Genomic DNA, 15,686 nt, shown 5'->3' on the forward strand with positions numbered 1-15,686 from the left:
ACAAACATAAAGCATTATATTTCAAACACAGTTACCTAGTTGCTGTATGTAGTAATTTGTGCTATGTGTATCAGTATAGTTTACTGTTAGTGCAATGTCTTTTGACTTGCTTATTTCTTTCTTAATGTAGTCCTCAGTTCATTCCACAGCCATGAAAGTTTCCTTCTCTATAGCATTGAAAAACATGATGAATTGCATGTTTAAAGTCATGAATATGTATCTACAAAATTAATGATATTAGGAAAAGGATAGGTTGCTACTTACTGTAAAGGTGACCCATTGAGTTGCAGATGGGCTTAACGAAAAGACAGTTACACATTAATGGCTTTCGGCCAAAGCCTTCTTCAGAAAAGAAAACACACATTCACACAAGCAAGTACACCTCACGCGCACATGACTATTACCACTGGCAGCTCCATCCAGATAGCTGGTCGGAGCTGCCAGTGGTTACAGTCATGTTGTGTGAGGTTTACTTGTTTGTGTTAATGTGTGTGTGTGTTTTATTTGTTGAAGAAGACTTTGACCAAAGCTATTAATCTGTAACTGTATTTTCATTGCACCTGTCTGCAACTCAGTGGGTCATCTTTACAGTGAGTCCTTTTGCTAATGTTGTTGGTATTCCGACCAGAAGTTTACATTGTTTGATTTTATCTACAAAATTGGCCATTTTGCGAATACGTATCACCACAGTCTTGGAAAACCAATCTTTTCAATTAAAAGACACTGGAACTCATCTTTAACCACTCTGAAGCCAGTGTGTAGCATCTCGGCAAAGTTTAATGTCACAACAACATATTGCCTTTCAAATCATTTTTGCTCTCTTTGCAATACCATAGTTTTAAATGGCATAACAGCTTGTCTGCAGATATGTTGTTTTGTCACTGTATTTTGAGATATGCATCAAAAATATGGAGCAACCTGTATCCCAACGTACCAGCACTTGCAATAAACAGTGTCTACAGCATTACATACATGAATACATAAATATATTGTTAGTAATATGTTATTCAAGTCGTTACTGCTGTGATGTCAACATAATTTCTAGAGGAGTAGCACAGCTCGAAAAAATGGAAAAAAGAGACAGAAAAAGCAAACATCAATTGAGGAAACCATATTTTTGTTCCAAAGGCAAATATATCTCTGCATGGTCAGTTAAAGAAAATAATAATAATAATTTGCTCAAAATATTTCAGAAAATGCAGATTGAATTTCACTGAGGGTGACAGACTGAAAGTTCATGAAGAATTTTGGAATTAGGTGATACAGACAGCTAGCAGCTGTAAGTCAAGTTCACTTTTAGAAAAGGTGGAGAAGCAAAGTAATAGGCTCAACCAGAAGAAAATTCACAAATAAACTTTTTAATCAATGATGCTCAAAAGGTTCATGATTGTCCATCCTCCTTTCTTGCAATTTTTGATTTGATGACGTCATTCATGCACCAGGTTTTGTTCAAACAGAATGACCACAGCATCATTTATAGACATAAAAAGTAACTGCACAAACTAGCAGTGGCTAAATCAGCTTTTACCAAAGAAAAAAATTAGATACCATATAAAAACCTTTCCCAACCTCTCTTCACATTATGGTAGGAAGAATTCAGAGGAAGTTTACTTGCCACAAGAATTAAATCTTTGAAAAATGTATCTACTGTATGACATTCGGATACTTAAAAAGAAAGTGACATGGTCCACAAACACGAGGATCTCCTCAGTACAGATCTATGGAACAAAAAACTGATCTAATCTAATCTAATACTTGCAAAAATATCGCCTCTGAAAAGGAATCTTACTATCACAGCATATTTAATACAGAACTTGACCTTTCCTTCGATGTACCTAAATATGTTATGAATGATAGATGCTATAAGTTCTCTCATATGAATACCACAGAGTAAGAAATTCACCAATCAGAGCAAGACACTCACATAAATCAGAAGTGTTTCACATGGTCTATGAAAGACAGCATCAAGATGAAAGCTGCATCAGAAAGAACCCATGTAGCTGAATTTGATCTGGAGGCTGTCTGCTACTGCCCAAACACAAATGCTAAAGCATTGTTTTATTGACAAAGACTTGCTGTGTATGGTCTAACTTTATACAATACAACTTCAAGAGAAGCCAGTTGCTAGATGTGGAATTAAAGGACAGTCAAACATGTTTCTGCAGAAATTTCTTTTATTTTCTAGAAACAAATGCAGATGGCAAAGACTGAAATTTATTTTCCGATACATGTCAAGAGCAAAATAGAAATGTGAGTCTATTTGCTATGTTCCTGTATGCTGTTGATCATCTTGATATCCCTGTAATAAATCATGTTCTTCGAGCAGTTCACTTGCAAATAGAGTTTGACTCGGTTCATGTGTGAACAGGATTATATATATATATATATATATATATATATATATATATATATATATATATATATATATATATATATAAAGAAAGATGATGAGACTTACCAAACAAAAGCGCTGGCAGGTCGATAGACACACAAACAAACACAAATATACACACAAAATTCAAGCTTTCGCAACAAACTGTTGCCTCATCAGGAAAGAGGGGAAGGAGAGGGAAAGACGAAAGGATGTGGGTTTTAAGGGAGAGGATAAGGAGTCATTCCAATCCCGGGAGCGGAAAGACTTACCTTAGGGGGAAAAAAGGACAGGTATACACTCGCACACACACCCATATCCATCCACACATACAGACACAAGCAGACATATTTAAAGACCAAATATGTCTGCTTGTGTCTGTATGTGTGGATGGATATGTGTGTGTGTGCGAGTGTATACCTGTCCTTTTTTCCCCCTAAGGTAAGTCTTTCCGCTCCCGGGATTGGAATGACTCCTTATCCTCTCCCTTAAAACCCACATCCTTTCGTCTTTCCCTCTCCTTCCCCTCTTTCCTGATGAGGCAACAGTTTGTTGCGAAAGCTTGAATTTTGTGTGTATATTTGTGTTTGTTTGTGTGTCTATCGACCTGCCAGCGCTTTTGTTTGGTAAGTCTCATCATCTATATATATATATCTAAAAAGAAAGATGCTGAGACTTACCAAACAAAAGCGCTGGCAGGTCGATAGACACACAAACAAACACAAATATACACACAAAATTCAAGCTTTCGCAACAAACTGTTGCCTCATCAGGAAAGAGGGAAGGAGAGGGAAAGACGAAAGGATGTGGGTTTTAAGGGAGAGGGTAAGGAGTCATTCCAATCCCAGGAGCGGAAAGACTTACCTTAGGGGGAAAAAAGGAAAAAAGGAGGAAAAAAGGACAGGTATACACTGGCACACACACACATATCCATCCACACATACAGACACAAGCAGACAAATATGTCTGCTTGTGTCTGTATGTGTGGATGGATATGTGTGTGTGTGCCAGTGTATACCTGTCCTTTTTTCCTCCTTTTTTCCTTTTTTCCCCCTAAGGTAAGTCTTTCCGCTCCTGGGATTGGAATGACTCCTTACCCTCTCCCTTAAAACCCACATCCTTTCGTCTTTCCCTCTCCTTCCCTCTTTCCTGATGAGGCAACAGTTTGTTGCGAAAGCTTGAATTTTGTGTGTATATTTGTGTTTGTTTGTGTGTCTATCGACCTGCCAGCGCTTTTGTTTGGTAAGTCTCAGCATCTTTCTTTTTAGATATATTTTTTCCACGTGGAATGTTTCCCTCTGTTATATTCATCTATATATATATATATATATAACAGAGGGAAACATTCCACGTGGAAAAAATATATCTAAAAAGAAAGATGATGAGACTTACCAAACAAAAGCGCTGGCAGGTCGATAGACACACAAACAAACACAAATATACACACAAAATTCAAGCTTTCGCAACAAACTGTTGCCTCATCAGGAAAGAGGGAAGGAGAGGGAAAGACGAAAGGATGTGGGTTTTAAGGGAGAGGGTAAGGAGTCATTCCAATCCCGGGAGCGGAAAGACTTACCTTAGGGGGAAAAAAGGACAGGTATACACTCGCACACACACACATATCCATCCACACATACAGACACAAACAGTTTGTGTCTGTATGTGTGGATGGATATGTGTGTGTGTGCGAGTGTATACCTGTCCTTTTTTCCCCCTAAGGTAAGTCTTTCCGCTCCCGGGATTGGAATGACTCCTTACCCTCTCCCTTAAAACCCACATCCTTTCGTCTTTCCCTCTCCTTCCCTGTTTCCTGATGAGGCAACAGTTTGTTGCGAAAGCTTGAATTTTGTGTGTATATTTGTGTTTGTTTGTGTGTCTATCGACCTGCCAGCGCTTTTGTTTGGTAAGTCTCATCATCTTTCTTTTTAGATATATATATATATATATATATATATATATATATATATATATATATATATATATATATATATATATATATATATATATATATATATATATATATATATATAACAGAGGGAAACATTCCACGTGGAAAAAATATATCTAAAAAGAAAGATGATGAGACTTACCAAACAAAAGCGCTGGCAGGTCGATAGACACACAAACAAACACAAATATACACACAAAATTCAAGCTTTCGCAACAAACTGTTGCCTCATCAGGAAAGAGGGAAGGAGAGGGAAAGACGAAAGGATGTGGGTTTTAAGGGAGAGGGTAAGGAGTCATTCCAATCCCGGGAGCGGAAAGACTTACCTTAGGGGGAAAAAAGGACAGGTATACACTCGCACACACACACATATCCATCCACACATACAGACACAAGCAGACAAATTGCTCTTGTCTGCTTGTGTCTGTATGTGTGGATGGATATGTGTGTGTGTGCGAGTGTATACCTGTCCTTTTTTCCCCCTAAGGTAAGTCTTTCCGCTCCCGGGATTGGAATGACTCCTTACCCTCTCCCTTAAAACCCACATCCTTTCGTCTTTCCCTCTCCTTCCCTCTTTCCTGATGAGGCAACAGTTTGTTGCGAAAGCTTGAATTTTGTGTGTATATTTGTGTTTGTTTGTGTGTCTATCGACCTGCCAGCGCTTTTATATATATATATATATATATATATTCGTTACAGCAGGATTGTTCACTGACTCAGAATTACTAATGAAAAGTTACTTGTCAGTGATGTTCAACAGAAGAATATTTTGAATTTCCCAGAACTGAGATATTAAAAGATAAAGAACAGGAAAGTTGATATGTTGGAAATAATGTGAACTATCTCTAGATAACCTGGTTTCACTAGTAAAGAGAAGTCTTGGAACTTACTTATTTTTAATCTAGTTGTACATTTGAAGCATTTAAAAGAGCGGAAACTTCATGCAGAACTAAAACAGGTTTACAAGAATCTTTTACATTTCAGCCTTTGTTATCTTCTACAATTCTCACACAGGAGAATAAGATCTAGTATATTTTTTATCTTTAAAACATGGGGACTCTACGAGAGCAATATCGTTTCTACAAGTCTTTAATGGCAGTTCAACATCCAGTGAAGAAACAAATTAATGCTGGTGATGATTACAGTTGACCCAACTTTCAGTAAGACTTGCTTCATTGTACACATACAATTATTTTGTGTTTTTATGTATTTTGCCATATATTCATTATGATTATTCTTTTTGATGTTTAAAACCAAATGGCTATATAATTATGATGACCAATAACAATATGGGAATGGTAGATCACTACTCATCACATAGAGGAGGTGCTAATTCACAGACAGGCACAATTAAAAAGAATGCTTGCAATATTAATAGCTTTCAAACACAGTCCTCCTGCAGAAGTGGACCTCTCATACACTCACACAACAGCAACTTGCACACACATGGCCACTGTCACAAGGAGTAGTGTAACTGCATCCGACTTGAGTAGGATGGGAAGTGGGGGTAAAAAAGAGGTTTGGAATGGGAAAGAGTTGTGGGATACAACTCCCCCAAGCAGTACCCTTGTCCATCACTATTCCACCCTTGCTCCCATCCCCTTGTCTGACATGTCATATCACTACAATAGACATAGGTGCAATACCTGTTTGATTCATCCTCCCACTACCAAGTACACCTGTCATGTTACATGCATCTCCTACCCCGTCAAAAATAAGGCCACCTATGAAACCAGTCATGTGATCTACAAAATCAGCTGCAACCACTGTGCCACATTTCTCATGGGTATGACAACTGACAAGCTGTCTAGCTGCATGACTACTGCCAAACTGTGGCCAAGAGTAATTGGATCACCCAGTTACTGAGGATGCTTCCCAATACAATGTGCTTGACATCAACTGAAAGCTGAAGTATTTCTATTATTCTTCCTCAATGTGCCTGTTTGTGACTCAAAATCTCCTCTGTGTGGTGACTCGCAAACTGTTCTTTCCATATTGTTGTCATCCCATCCTGAACTTTGTATTGTTTTATAAATATCTGAAATACATTGCTTAAGAATATCCATCACAGTTAAGCAAAATAAATTTGTATATGAGTGAATTCTTTGTTATTGTTATTGTTATTATTACTATATCAGATGTAACTAACCAGACCACCAAGATGATTAAAGATTAAACAATGTATCTACAACAATGTTTGTTTTTTGTCTTGTAGTGTTTAAATTTAAGGATGATAAATTGTTGAATAAATCCCAACACACTCTAGGAGCCACAAGGTATGAGGATTATCAGCTTCATGAACTTAGTTGGTAAAAGTGTTTCTGCTGTTGTAAAACTTCTTATGCCATTATCTCGAAACACATTTTTAAAAAAGTCAACATGACTCTAAACTGCCAGAATGTATGAGAGAATTGAAATCTGATTTTTCTACTATGTTCAAATAATATCTCTTTTTTTTTCCCCCTATACATCATGGATTCAACTTAGTCTTTTCTTCTCTCAAATAGTATGCTCATCTGTTTTTTCTACATCTCTTCTCCCAGATTATGTTAATTTTTAAATGACGTCACTTGAGCATTAGTGATTTCAACATTGTTTTGTTAATGTAGATGATTCAAATAATTAAATACATATTGTAAGACATTTGTTTTTAGCAGACACACATTTTTATCATCTCATTTGTGTGCAAAATTAGGTGGGTTCAAATGTATGAGATACTCACCAAATTATGAAATTTATTTAACATAGGTTAATTGTATCATAGGAACATTCAGCTGAGAGAACTATTACATTGTGAGACAGAATTGCAGGACAGTACTTTACCTTAGGAGGCAAAATGTACAGTATTGCTGATAGACACTGCAAAAATGCCACACTACCTAGCTTTCTACATCTACATCCATACTCTGCAAGCCACCTGACAGTGTGTGGCAGAGGATACCTTCAGTACCTCTATCGGTTCTCCCTTCTATTCCAGTCTCGTATTGTTCGTGGAAAGAAAGTTTTTCAGTATGCCTCTGTGTGGGCTTTAATCACTCTGATTTTATCCTCATGGTCTCTTTGCGATATGTATGTGGGAGAGAGCAATATACTGCTTGACTCCTCGGTGAAGGTATGTTCTCGAAACTTCAACAAAAGCCTGTACTGAGCTACTGAGCATCTCTCTTGCAGAGTCTTCCACTGGAGTTTATATGTCATCCCCGAAAGCTTTCGCGATTACTAAATGATCCTGTAACGAAGCGCGCTGCTCTCCATTGGATCTTATCTATCTCTTCTGTCAACCCTATCTGATACAGATCCCACACTGCTGAGCAGCATTCAAGCAGTGGGCCAACAAGTGTACTGTAACCTACTTCCTTTGTTTTCAGACTGCATTTTCTTAGGATTCTTCCAATGAATCTCAGTCTGGCATCTGCTTTACCGACGATTAATTTTATTAATTTCAGGACTACTAGTCTCTTTCTCAGGGTAGAGGGAGGAACAGGTTGGGAAAGTTTGAAAAGGAAAGGCAAGTCACTCAGCCCCTAGGATGAGAGGGCAAGGGCAAGGTACCAGAGAGAGTACATCAAAGATGGTGCCTTGGTGCTGTGCCAACCTCAGTATGGAGATGACAAGTACAGAGGGAACAGTAAAGCTGGATTAACGGGAAGAATAGTGAATAGTGCAGTTAAGAATGGGAACAGTATTTTTAGAGACTAAAGACGCTGTAATTGTAGGTTGGTCTTTATTTATTTATTTATTTATTTTATTTATTCCATGTGATCTGATGGTACACAGTGTGTTGCAGATGTCGGAAAATGTCATTTAACATTGTTAACATGTATTAATGTAAGCCTATAGTATTCTAATGTATTATATTGCTCAATGTTTTCAATTTAGCACAAACAGCAAGATTACTGACCTAAGTATTCATTTACAGAGTAAAAACAGTGACACAACAAATATGACTTCACGGCTTTGCTAAATTTTATGTTGTCTTCAATGGACTTAATACTAGTGGGAAGATTGTCGAACAGTTGGAGGCCCATGTGGAAAACTCCCTTTTTACACAGTTGAGTGTTTGTACGTATAACATGCAGGTTTGCGTTTTTCCTGGTGTTGTGTTCATGTATTTCATTATTTTTTACGACTCTGGGGTCAGTTGGCACTATATGTTTTCTGAAGAATTTTAGAGTCTCAAGAATGTAGAGACAAGGCAGTGTAAGGATTTCTAACTTTCTGAAGATGGGTTTGCAGGAGTCTCTGGGTTTGCTCCCATTAATAATCCTTAATGCTCTCTTCTGGATTCTGAATGTGCTCAGAGCAGTTGGAGCATTTCCCCAGAATATTACACCATATTTTAGGTGGGCTTGTATATAAGCATAGTATGCACTGGTTAATGTTTTCAGGCTAGTACATGTTTTCAGTACACTCAATGCATAACAGCCAGTACAAATCCTGGCATTTACCTTTCCTGTATGTGTATTCCATTTCAGGTTATCTTGAACCCACAGACCTAGGAATTTGAAAACAGTGTCGGTATCTATTGACTGGTTATTCTCTGAAATAATTTGTAAGGCCCATAATGTCTCATATGTTCTTTGGATTTCTACAAAATTCAAAATAGTGTCTCTCCAGGCAGGTTTCTACCAACATCTCTCTGCAAATAATTGGTCGTATTTAGCAACTGTGACTTACTAGACTGATGATTTAGTCATACTTATACCTAAAAGCACCTCCCTTATACGCTATTGGGATTATTCCATTAGTTTGAAGTTATCTGGATACTTTGCCTGCCTCGTATAATAATAATAATAATTTTATTGTCATTCGGCCATAACAGCAATAGACAACGTCATATACACACTAAAATACAATTAATTGTTTGAAAGAAACAACAGGTTTCTTGTTAACATTATAGTATTATATTACAGTTGATAAATTCTCTTATGTCATAGAATGGGTGGAGGACTAGCCAGTCATGAATTGTTTGTTTGAATAATTGTTCAGGTAATTCTTGAACAGATTGAGGAAGATTATTAAATAATTTGTACCCCATGATTTCGTAGCTGTTGAGTGACTTTGACAATCTGTGGTAAGGAATATAGAGGCACCTATTCCCTCTTGTATTGTGGCTGTGTACATTTTCTCTGGTTTTTGTTTCTGGTAATTTCTTCTTCGTATAAATTAGAACATAGTATATGTACAAGTTTATAACAGTCATGATTTTCTGTTCACAGAACAATGGTTTACAGTGTGCCTTATATGCAGAACCAGTAATTATCCTAATAGCTTTTTTTTTGCAGTATTAATATGTCATGTACACAGCTAGAGTTCCCCCACAAAATAATTCCATATGTTATTATACTTTGAAAGAACGAAAAATAGGATGTTCTAACATATTTTTCAGGAACACAATCCATAAGTCGCCTTAACAGGTAAATAACTCTTGACAATTTACCACTAATATATTGTACATGTTGACCCCAAGATAATTTATCATCAATGTATACCCCCAAAAATTTGACATAACTTGGATCATCTGACAGAAGCTTGTCTCTAAGACTACAGACCATCTGCTGTGTGTTGTTTTCATTCAGCAGGAATCCATTTGCCTTGAACCAATAGGATGCTTGGTCAATTGTCTTTGCTGCACAAGTTTTAAGGCTATTGAAATCCTCACTAGCATGAAGAAATGTTGTATCATCTGCATACAACACAGTGGTGGACTTGATAAATGATGGCAGATCATTTATCATTATCAGGAACAAAAAGGGGCCCAGCACAGATCCCTGCGGAACACCTACCTTGACTTGCTCTATACTCGACATTTCTCTCCCTACACAAACAACTTGCTTACAATTCTGAAGATATGATTTTATTAATTTAAGGCTTTTATGTCTAATGCCATAGAATTCCAGTTTTTCTAGGAGTGGCTTATGCTTTACACAGTCAAAAGCTGTTGGTGCACTTTTCTGTTGTCATTGGCAGAAAACCTGTTGCAGGTAGTGCTATTTTTACATAGGCATCCACTCCTGCTGTCTTTATCACCTGGAGAATTTCTTTGGCCAGCACCTTCTTGCCTAGGTTGTTTCTGTGCAGTCCATGTCTAGTAAAATGCTCTCTTACTGAACTCGTTGCTTCAATGAAAGTTGTGTGCTCAAAACCACTACAAATCTTCCTGAATTTCCGATTTGTTGCGATGATTTCTTTGTTTACACACGAGTCTTCCGTTAAGTCGTGTCTGTAGGGAATGTTTACAACAAATACCTTCGCCTGTGAAATTTTTCCTAGCGATTCTTTCAGTGTTCTTACAGCAAGGCTGCTTTCATTTTTATAGACATCGTTTCCCCCTCCGATTATGACAGTTGACGTCGCTTTTCACGGAACTTTCACAGTTTTTCAGCACTTCTCGTAGAGGAGCACCAGGTTTCGAAATTCCAATCACTTTATATTCGGACTGCATATCAGACATGATTGTAGCCAGTCCCTTGCCATGACTCGTCGATAATATGTATATTTCTTCCTTCTTCTTCTCTGTTTCCTTTTTTGTCTCGTGTTCAGTTTTATTACAAGTTGCTCTCACATGATTTTTTCGTTTAATAGTATTTGATGGTAATGTGTTTCTGCTGGCACTTTTTTGTTCAACAGATCTTTCCGAGCAGTTACCTGTTACACGTAGATTTTTTGTCCGTGATTCTGAGCTGTCTGCACTTAGAACATCGTATTTATTCATTAGTGGGACACGAAAAACATTGGTATTTAAGACAGGTCGAGAGATTTTCTTAGGCCTAGTATATACACACTCTCGTTTGCCTGTTGGCGTATCTGTGGGAAGGTCCATATAGTCGATCAAACTTTTCAGCATTTCTGCATATTCTCTAGCTTTACTTAAGTCACTTTGCAGTTCTTCCCTCACACTTATTTCGAGTCCAGCATTGCATCATACATACCAAATGGAACAATATTTCCATGCTTGGATTTTACAAGAATTTTAATAATTCTGAGGAAATGTTGTGTATGGCAAGAGGCTTGTTTTCAGTTGAATTTTTCAGTGCTGTTTCACATTTGTCTCTTGCTATCACATTTTCATCATATTTACCGTCCTGTTTCATATTATTGTTCTCATGTTTATTACTTTTATAGACACTTTCTGTATGTTACCTTCAGATGAGTGTTATCTGCTTGGTTTTGGCTTTGAATCTGACCTCCTAAACTTTAAAGAGCTGCTTCTCTTTCCTCCAAAGTTTACTTTAATTTGTGTGTAAGCAACAATTTATTTTTCTTATAGCCATGCATGCCTCTACAGCTTTAACATTTTCCCTCTAGCCAATACCTACTTACCACCAATCTGATTTTTTATACTTGGGTGTTCTCTTTTCCCTGCTTCATTTCTTGCATTTTTATATTTTTCTCCATTGATCAGTTAAATTATCTCCTGTGTTATCCAAGAATTTCTGCTGGACCTTGTTCTTTTTCCTAATTATTCTCCTCTACTGCCTTCACTATTTCAACTCTCAAACATAGTCATTGTTCATCTGTTTCATGTCATTCTCCAGTTTCAGATGGTTGTTGCCTAATGCTTCTTTGAAATAATCAACAATCTCAAATTATTGTGGTGTGTGTGTGTGTTTTCTTTCTTTCTTTCTTTCTTCTACTTTTTTTTAAACCACATTCTGTTGGTTCTTGAAGGGACATAGATATATTAAACACAGAAATGCACAGTACTGATGTAGTAGCTATTTGCTCAGACTTCCCCAGTTATGTGTATGTCACATATATTTCACACATCTGTGTCTGATTTCTCTCCAGATCTATTTTTCCTTTCTATTTATCTCATCCTCCTTCCACCTATTTCATCACACCCTGTCCCTCTTTCACCTGCTTCTTCACACCCTGACATTCATCCACCTGCCTCATCACACCTTTCTCAGTCTACTTTTCCTCTCCCTGTTTCTGTCCATCTCTTGTACTACCCCATTTTCACCTCCCTTCTCCCCACCGCAGTGTGAGGTAAGTGGTTCTTATACCCACACAGTAATTCCCATGTGCATCAAATTTGGTTCAAATCAATCAAACGATTTAGAATATGTGGAACAGAAATACATGGAAACTTAAATTTTTATAATATGCTGGCTTTTTGCCTGAAGGTTTGCCTGTGTACATGTATGCCACTGTCCACAAATCTCCTCACTTCCTCTCTCTCTGTCTGTCTCCTCCTCCTCTCTATCCATCTCCTCCTCCTTGATCTATCCATCTCCTCCTCCCCCTTCTTTCTGCTTTCTGTCCATTTCCTCCCACCTTTCTCTGGCCATCCCCTCCTCTTTATGCCCACTGTTCATCTCTTTCTCCTACCTTTTGCTGTCCATAACCTCCTCCCCTCTCCCGTTATTCATCTGTTCCTCCTCCCACTGTTAACTGTCCATCTCCTCCTCTCTCTGTCCATCTCCTCCTCTCACCTAATTCTGACTATTCCTCCTCTGTCTCACTGTGTCCTTGTACTCCTTGCCCCCATTTCTGTTCATCTTGTCCCACAACTCTATCTTCTCCTCCCCTTCACTCCATCCATCTCCTCCTCCCGTCTATCTGTCCATTTTCTCCTCCCCAATTGGTTAATCTCCCATTCCCCCAACAGTACATCTCCTGCTTCTCCACCCCTCACTTCATCTCTTCTGCCCCTCTCTCTGTCTGTCTCGTCCTCCCATTCTCTCTGTTTTTCTCCTCCTCCCACTTCTCTGTCCCTCTCATCCTTCTTGTTCAATCGTCCTACCTCTTTCTGTTCATCTCCTCACCCCAACACTGTGTCAATACCCTCCTAACCCCATCAGCTCACCTCCTCCTCCTCCTCCTCCCCTTTTAGTCCATCTCCTCCCCCCCTCCCCCCTACTCCATCTCCTCCTCCATACTCTCTGTTTCTACTCCTCTCCCTCTCACTCTGTTCACATCATCTTGCCTTTTATCTTTGTCTATCTTCTCCTCCCCCCCTCTCACTGTCCATCTCCTCCTCCCCCTCTCTCTGCCTGTCTGTCTTGACACCCCGTGTCATTCTGTCTATCTCCCCGCCCCCAACAATCCATTTCATCTTCTGCCCCTCTCACCCTCTGTGCCTCCCCCCCCCCCCTCTCTGTCTTACTATCCATCTCCTCTATCACATCTCTCTGTCCATTTTCCCTGCCCCCTTTCTCTCTCCATCTCCTCCTCGTACTCTTCTCTCTGCTCGACTCCTCCTACTCCTTCTCTGTATACAGTCTCCCCTTCTTTCTGTCCATCTCCTCCTCCTTGTTGATCAACTCCTTCCTGTCCATCTACTCCTTCCTGTCCATTTCCTCCTTGACCCTCATTCTATTCATCTCATCCCTCAACAATCTGTTGATCTCCTTGGCCTAACTCTATCTCCTTGTAGCCCAAGCTCCTGGCTGACAGGCGTCTTCTCCTCCCTCCCCCCACTCCTCTGCATCTCCTCCTCACCCTCTCTCCATTCTTCTCTTCCTCCTACCTCTCCTCCCCCTTTCTCTGTCAGTCACCTCCATTATCCTTTCTTTCCTCATCTCTTCCTCTTCCTCCTCTCTTTCTCCCCCTACCTCTTCTCTGACCATGTCCTCCTCCTGATTCTCTGTGTCCATCTCTCTTTCCGCTTACTCACTGTCCATCTCCTCATACCACCCACTGTGTCAGTCTCCTTATTCCTCATCCCAGTTCATCTCCTAATGCTCCCCACTCGGTCCATCACCTCCTTCTCTACCCTTACTCCATCTCATCTCCCTCCTCCTCTCTGTCCATCCACTCCTTCCCCGGCTCTGTGCACGTCATCTCATCCCCTGTCTTTGTCTGCCAGGAGCCATCTTTTTTGCACACCATATGTAACAGGGATGTCCAAGAACTATCTGATCTAGTCGCAATACCAGCTTTCAATAGCTTCTTGAACTCCACTTTTATTGCCAGGAGCCTTGTCTGGTGAAAGCCATCTCAGACAAACAGTAGCAGGCTCACCAGTTGATCTGCAGCTATGGTGCACTGTCAAGTAATGACACTTCCCATCAGTGGCAATCAGATGGCTGAGCACTGCAATTCTAGCAGTATGCCCTCCTTCATTGTAATAATTGTCTTGTTCAGCCAAAAAACAGTTGGACCCACAGACAACATCATTGTGACAAACCCCAATGGTTTCTGCACTGTTGTATGGGCGCAATCAACTCCAATACAGATGACATGGTTGATGGATTGGCACTGCAGCTCACTGTATCGAAACTCCGGTTCATTAAATTCGATGACAGATGAAAATGAGACAAAAAATTCACACCAAATATAAGGTCTTTGACATTGACAATAATAAATGTCCAAGTAGGCTCTTATTGAAGACCCAAATACGTTGTCATTGCGTCAAAGCTCTGGGAGGAGAGGAGGAACAGTGCTACTGCCCAGGATGGCAAAATTTTAGTTTTAATATGGTTTCAAATGAATGAATTAAACAAAATAATAAAAGTTTTCCATAAATAAATAAATGTGAGAGTAAGTTGGTGATGATTTCAGCCATAAATTCTGGTTTCTTCTGGGAAATTACATATAATCTCATGAAACAGATGATAAATGAAGTGCAGGAGTTTTGACACCGTGGGTGCATCTTTCAAAATAGCAGAGCTTGCTAATGGCAGTTTCGTCAACTCCATGTGTGCCTATAGAACACTTAAAATGTACCTGTGGCAGCTTGAAAGTTCCTGTAGAAGTGAAAAACTCTACAGTAAGGAAATAAAGATAAATGATAGATGTGATGACCTAATGCTTGCTATATAGCAGCCTTACACATCTGTGTCAGTATCATCAAGAAAAATACTTTATAATACATAAATAAATTTAAAAAAGTAATACCGGGTGATCAAAAAGCCAGTATAAATTTGAAAACTTAATAAACCATGCAGTAATGTAGATTGAGAGGTAAAAATTGACACACACGCTTGGAATGACATTGGGTTTTATTAGAACCTAATAGAAAAACAAAGTATTGCTAGATGCGTGAAAGATCTTTTGCACGCGTTGTTTGGTGATGATCATGTGCTCCGCCAACACTTTCGTCATGCTTGGCCTCCCAGGTCCCCAGACCTCAGTACGTACGATTATTGGCTTTGGCGTTACCTGAAGTCGCAAGTGTGTCGTGATCGACCGACATCTCTAGGGATGCTGAAAGACAACATCCGACGCCAATGCCTCACCATAACTCCGGACATGCTTTACAGTGCTGTTCACAACATTATTCCTCGACTACAGCTATTGTTGAGGAATGATGGTAGACATTTTGACCATTTCCTGTAAAGAACATCCATCTTTGCTTTGTCTTACTTTGTTATGCTAATTATTGCTATTCTGATCAGATGAAGCACCATCTCTCGGACA

General features: G+C 39.1%; 1 protein-coding gene across 1 annotated transcript in view; it reads left to right on the forward strand.

Moving 5' to 3' along the window:
* The window catches only part of LOC126195465 (dynein axonemal heavy chain 1-like), a 963,710-nt gene that overhangs the window by 394,573 nt on the left and 553,451 nt on the right, over window positions 1-15,686 (forward strand). The gene's annotated exons all lie outside the window — the stretch shown is intronic.

This window comes from Schistocerca nitens, chromosome 7 (assembly GCF_023898315.1).
Source record: "Schistocerca nitens isolate TAMUIC-IGC-003100 chromosome 7, iqSchNite1.1, whole genome shotgun sequence".
NCBI lineage: Eukaryota > Metazoa > Arthropoda > Insecta > Orthoptera > Acrididae > Schistocerca > Schistocerca nitens.